The sequence below is a fragment of the Alligator sinensis genome, unplaced genomic scaffold, assembly GCF_000455745.1.
Source record: "Alligator sinensis unplaced genomic scaffold, ASM45574v1 scaffold188_1, whole genome shotgun sequence".
Lineage (NCBI taxonomy): Eukaryota > Metazoa > Chordata > Crocodylia > Alligatoridae > Alligator > Alligator sinensis.
The window spans coordinates 3,652,254-3,659,180 of record NW_005841903.1 but is presented as its reverse complement, the minus strand read 5'-3'; the positions used below and the strand labels follow the sequence as shown (position 1 = coordinate 3,659,180).

Here is a 6,927-nt window from a genome sequence, read left to right as displayed (position 1 = left end):
TTGACCCAGACTTCCCCCGCTTTATCTCTAGAGGCAGGTAGTCTACCTCCTTTCACAGGAAGAGGGTTACTCCATACCCTGTTATACCAAGCATAAGAGGCAACATCTCTGTGTCTGACTTCAAAACACCAGCAAGAAAGCAAACCAAACTACTAAGCTTTCCTCCAGAAGACAAGAAAGATTTATACACACTAAAAAGAAAGCCATCTTTCTTCCAGGGCTGAGATCTTTCAAAATTAATTTTAGCAGGAAGGTTTTCTTATTGCAAAAGGTAATTCCAGGAGAGAACTGAGCAGCTGATCTTTACCTAAGCAATAACTATTATAGAGCTTTGGGTAGGTACTGTAGCCTCAGTTCCTCAAACAACTGGTGCCCTAAACTGGCAGTAAAAAATGATTTGCAGACCTGTTGTCATAGAATAATAAAAAATTAGGGTTGGAAGGGACCTCAGGAGGTCATCTAGTCCAACTCCCTGCTCGAAAGCAGGAGCATCCCCAATTACATCATTCCATCCAGGGCTTTGTCAAGCTGGGCCTTAAAAACCTCCAAGAATGGAGATTCTACCACCTCTCTAGGTAACCTGTTCCAGTGCTCCACCACCCTCCTAGTGGGAGCATTTTTCCTAATATCCAACTTAAACCTCTCTTGCTGCAACTTGAAACCATTGTTCCTTGTTTTGTCATCTGTCACCACTAAGAACAGTTTAGCTCCATCCTCTGTGAAACCACCCTTCAGATAGGTTAAGGCTGCTATCAAATGCCCTCTCAATCTTCTGTTCTGTAGACTAAAGACGACCAGTTTCCTCAGCCTCTCCTCAGAAGTCTTGTGCCCCAGCCCCAGTAACCATTGTTGTTACTCTCGGCTGGAATCTCTCCAATTTGTCCACATCCTTTCTATAGTTGAGGTGCCCAAAACTGGACACAATAGTCCAGATGTGGCCTCATCAGTGCAGAATACAGTGGAATAATCACTTCCCTTGATCTGCTGGCACTGCTCCTACTAGTGCAGCCCAATATGCTGTTAGCTGTCGAGACCCAGGGCAGCCGGCCAGCAGCTCTCCCTGACTCCCACCCGGGCAGTTAAGGGTCCGTCAGGCGGGTACTTGTGACGCATGGAGTGGAATTAATTAGGCGGACGCTTATCGGTTGCAAAGCAAGATTATTTACTCACGCCGTCAAGGTGGTGAAAGATGGAGGTCAGATATACTTAGTTAGTTACAGCTTAGAGTTCGTTCGGTCGGTCTGCAGACATATATACGGGCCGGCGGTCGGCAGGGTTAGGCTTATCGGGCATGCGGGTCAAGGGTACGCCAGGGAGGTCGCGGCGGGAAGACGCTGACAACTGATCAAATTGTCAGATGCTGGACCCCCATAAATATGATCCTTCATAATATTTTCAAAGACCTTTCCAAGGATGGAGGTGAGACTGACTGGCCTATAATTACTCAGATCCTCCTTCCTCCCCTTCTTGAAAATAGGGACCACATTGGCCCTTTTCCAGTCCTCTGGGCCCTGCCCCAAGCACCATGAGTGCTCAACCAGCCATGCCAGTGGTTCTGCTACGATACTGGTCAGTTCCTTCAGCACCTTCGGATGCAGCTCATCCGGGCCTGCTGACTTGAACATATCCAGTCCATCCAAGTGACTCTACACCAAGTCTGTGTCAACACCCTCAGCACCCTTGGATCCATTGCATCTGGTCCCATGGATTTGTACACATGCAACTTTTCTAAATAGCTCCTAACCTGTTCTTTCACCACTGAGGGCTGCTCATCTTCTCCCCGAACTTTGCTGCCTGGTGCAGTAGTCTGGGAACTGGCCTTGCCTGTGAAGAATGAGGTGAAAAAGGCATCGAGTACTTCAGTCTCTTCCTTCTCATCAGTCATTAGGTTGCGTCCCCCATTCAGTAAGGGACCCACACTTTCCCTGACCTTCCTCTTGTTGCTAACATACTTGTAGAAACCCTTCTTGTTACCCTTCACAAACCCTTCTTGTCCTTCCCAGACCTGGGGAATATCCTCTCTCTTTGTGGATTCCTCCCTGAGGAATTCACACCTCTAGGTACACTGTGTGAGATGCACACCCGGTATAATAACTTATGTCAGAGCAAGAACCTAGACTGTTCCCAGCCTGGTAGCCAGACTGTTTTGAATTGCACTGGAGTACTCTCTGTCATGTCTTGAGAAGATCACCACATGGTCGGGGTCTCTACCCGACTAGATGTAAAGCAGCTGTAGAACTTTAAGGGGCCACTTGCAGTTTGTTACTGGGAGATTTCCAGGGTGACAGGGTGCCTGTTCCAGACCCGAGCCAGGAGAGGCCATTTATGCAAACCATTTGCTCTTCACTTCTTTTAGTGCTGATGTGGAGATAGAAGCAAATGGCTGTAATAAATGCCTCTTGGTGACCTCTGGAACAGATCTTTTTAGCCAGAGTAGTAGTAGTAAAAGGGCTGTGCATATACTAAAAACTTAAGAGAAAAATAAACAAATTGGCACTTGAAAGAAGCAGATACATTTAGTAGTAAAGCATTTTATAGTAAATCACCAAATAGAATTCTCATAGCCCTTATCAAATACTTCATTTAAATAACTAAAACAAAACAAAACTGTATTTCTGGTGGCCACAGCAATGCATGTTTTCATGCTAGGTGGAAATCTAGAGGTGGTGGAAGACATATTTAATTATTTTTCTTCTATTCATTTTACATTTAAAGCCCCAGTTTTTCTAAGACTTATCCAGGTCCTTTTAACTTTACATAGAGAAGAGTCCCACTCTAGTCAGGCACATGCAGAAATTTAATAATATTTATCCCACTAATTCAGCTTGTGACAATATGTGGGTCAGTGAAAGGATCTAGGGCCAGATCCCGAACTCCTTGAAGTCAATGAGAGTCCTTTTATTGATTGTGATGAGCATTGGACCAGGTTTCTAGTACATTTATCTACCAACATACATAGTTTACACTACCATGTTTCAAAACATACAGGGCAAGAGATAGAACATTTAAACAGTAATGTCATGCATTCATCTACTTAAATATGAAAAATAAAATATGAAAAAGTGCATAGATTTACAGAAGCAAGCCTTTCTTTGCTCAGGAAGGGCACCTGATGTCCAAAAGCTTGTTCATCAGCTCTTCCAACTATATAGTTGGTCCAATAAAAGGCATTATCCAAAAGATTTGAAGCCTTTGAGTAATAGGTTCTAATTGAAGTCATCCCTATCAATATGCTCTGTATCATCACAGACTACCGCATCTTAAGTATCATTGGCTGTACGTGCTGTGTCACATTCCTCCCAGGCCAGGTACTATGTCCTTTGTGAAACTTTAGCAATAGCCCATTTATGTAAAAGCAAATAAAGTTAGACCAAGGTACTCTGCTAGAGAAAAGGAAATAAATGGAAAATCTCCAAAAAGCACCAAGGGACAAATGTGACAAAGCTGGGGTTTAAAGAAACTTAGAGAATGAACAAACAGCAAGGCTCAGTTGCACAGGACAGGATGGCAGGAAGAGATATTTTTCCACAGGTGTGGGGAAAAGTCCATTGCATTTGATTTGCCTCGGGGTTCAGCAAAGGTCAAAGTGAATTGTCTTGAACTAGAGGAGAGAGACTGAAAGACCACAAACAGAAGCCACTGAGCTTCAGGAGAAGGATCCAGGACCCAAGCCCAAAGACCTATCCAGAATGAGGAGGAACCCAAGACAAGAAAATGCATACAGATGTATTTAATATTTTATCTCCAAAATTCTCATGATGAACTGTAGACTCCCAGTGCCTACACACAGCTGGAATTGTGATAGAGGGTTAGTTAAATCAGCACCAATCCCAGGACCCAGGAATTTGGGCCACAGAACCCATATCTCAGTAGGGGATGATAACCAGAGGACCTTACTTTTGAGCATGTGCCTTAAGACCCTTAAGTGGGAGAAATTCAGACTCACAAGCAGCAGTTGGCAACCTATGTCCTGCAGGCAGGACCTAGTCTCTGAAGAGACAGAGAAGGTACCGCCAGTGCCTGTCTTTTCTATCTGTTCCCTATATGAAATTTGCTGTTCACTGTGAGGGGGTTGCAGGGGTGTGGCTTGCAGCAGGGGCTGGATTGCAAGGAGAGGACAGCAGTGGTAGAAGCATGCCAGCACTTCTCTAGGGACTTAGCGTACATGTACATGTGACAGGGGTGTATTTATTCTAGGGTTTATTCAAGGTTTTATTCTATGCCCCCTAAACTGAAAATGTGGGGCATAGAATAAAACCCTGAGGACTAAACAGTTTCAAGTTGCTCCATCACGTTATGGCAAGGGGCCCGATCCTTTATTTATTTATTTATTGTCAGAACCAGAGCCTGCCCATGGCTGTGGGGTGAGCTGAGCAGACCCTGAGCTGTGGGGAGCACCGGTCCTTCCCACTGCAGCAGTGGCATCTCCTGGGGCCGCCCAGGCAAGCTGCTAGTGGGCCACATGCTGCCCCAGTTTGGAGGCAGCACCCAGCCAGATCCAGTGACCTGTGCACTGTCTCTGCTGCCTTCCCACCTCCTGGGAATGAGCTGGCTTGCCCCTGGGGAAGGACAGGGAGGCAGCAGAAGGGGAGCTTGTGTGCTGGCAGCCAGAGAAGGCAGTGGGGCTGGTGCACAGAGCACTGGAAGTCTGCTGAGCCCAAGCTTCCTGGAGCCCACCTGGGCTTCCAGCACCCTGTGTGTTGTCCCTGCCCCTTTCTCTGGCCACCAGCACACCCAGCCACCATCCTGTCACCTCCCTGCACTGCACCAGGGACAAGCCAGCCCATTCCCAGGCAGTCCCAGGCAACAGGAAGGCAGTCGGGACAATGCGCGGGGTGCTGGAAGCCCCAGCATGCTCAGGGATGAGTTGGATCTGGCCAGGTGCTGCCTCCAAGCTGTGGCAGCACCTGGGCTGCTAGCAGCCTGCCTGGGCAACCCCAGGGGGGCATCGCCACCGTGGAGGGAAGGACTGGGACCCCCTGCAGCTCAGAGGCCTCTTGGCCAGCCGGCAGCTTGCTCCCTGGCCGCAGGCAGGCCCCACCAAAAGAAAGAAAAAGGATCAGGCCCCTCGCTGCTTTTGCCTTCAGCAGGCACCCCCCACCCCTACCCCCATTCTTGGTTTCTTAACATCAAATTGACGGTTTTACTATGTTTCCAGGTTTTGAATAGACATTGTATATCAGTATTAAGGCTTTAACTGTTATCACTGATGATACAGTGAACAGAATTTCCATTTAGAATTGAAGGAATGCTTATTTATGTGATTACATATGCTAAGAGGTGGGGGGAAGGGGGGAAGCCACCTGTCAAGGTTTTTCTTCCCCCATCTTGGAAAAATGGATTTCTGCAAGAGGAAAACAGTCTATAAAACAGTGACCATAGAAAAAATGCTTTTCTGGAATATAAAAAACAGTCTACATGCATTCATCTCAGTCTACTGAGATGTCTACTGAGATGTTCACAGAAATACTGAAATCAAATGTCAAAGTGTAAAAATATTATAATCTGCTTACTTGGACATATGATGATTTCAGCTGACAATGTAAATGAGCTGAGTAGACTAAATTATTGACCACATGCAAGAAAACACTGAAAGAATTACTGCAAAATTGCAAGAAATGGGATTATTAATACAAAAATAAAGAGAGAACCCCAGCAATGCCCAATACAACAGTATTGTAGAGACAAAGATATAAGAACAATGTAAATTTATGTATCATGACAGCAACATTCAAGGCAAAGGGGACAGCTGTAAAAAACTAGCCAAGTCACATTTGTGACTACCAGCAGATTTGGTCAACAAAATCTAGTACTTACAGACCAAGCTACAAATCTTCACTTCAAATAAATATTATTTCCATTTTTACACATAGATATGAAACTTAGAAATCAAAAGATACTGAGTGTATAAAGTTAAAAAGAAACTGCCATTAAAAATGTTATTAAGTGGGATTAATTTGTTAAAATGTTGTGATTTACAAGAGATCTCTATATAACTATGGTGGCTGATAAGATGTAAATTATCTGGGATGCATTAATAATGAAGCCAGAACATTTGCGATAGGAGGTTCACCGATGGGTGACTGGTGAAAAACATAAAAGGGTTTGAACAAAAGAACCTTCCTATTTAATACTACACTAAGAGGGGAAAGCTCATAGGACTAATCAACAGAGACAAATTGTGAAGAGTGGCCCAGGACAGGCAGGGATAGCATTCATGCTGACCTGCTACAATCCCAGCCCTGAGACAAGAACTACAGAATTCCTCTGGTTTTGACTTACAGCCCTCAGTTTAAAAACCCAAGATACATAATTAATGACCTCCTGGAAAAGGATGACTATCTAAAGCTGGCCTTTAGGGGCACACCTTATAAACAACCCCACACTCTCAAATGGTATGTCACAAACAACAAATCAACTAACTCCCATACTCACAGAGGCACTAGGCTTTGCAACGGACCCAAATGCATGCTGTGTCCCCAGATCATATAGACCACATTGCCACTGGACCTAATGGTGAGAAGTACAACATCCAAGGTTCACTTATCTCCAGCTCTACCAATGTCAATATGTGCCGTCACCTGCTTTCAGTGCCCCTCTGCTGTCTACATCAGACAGACAGGGCAATCTCTTTGTGAAAGAATGAATGAACACTGATCTGACATCAGCTGCAGAAAGACACAAAACCCTGTGGCAGAATACTTCAACCTCCCTGTTCATTTGCTGACCTCAGGATTGATGCTCTCCGGCAAAGAAAAAAAAAGCTTGAATGAGAAACTGCAGAACAAGAAATGATCCACAAACTGGACTGTGTTAAGTATGGCTTAAATAGGGACTATGGATTTTGATCCCATTACCTGGATTAGCTTGGTGACCCCTTTGTTCCTATGGGTTTACTGTTCATTTGCTCATCTCTCCTAGCATTGT

At 45.0% G+C, this 6,927-nt stretch overlaps 1 long non-coding RNA gene across 1 annotated transcript in view; it reads left to right on the top strand.

Moving 5' to 3' along the window:
• LOC112549395 overlaps positions 1-6,927 on the top strand; it is a 20,056-nt gene that overhangs the window by 7,766 nt on the left and 5,363 nt on the right. The window lies entirely within an intron of this gene.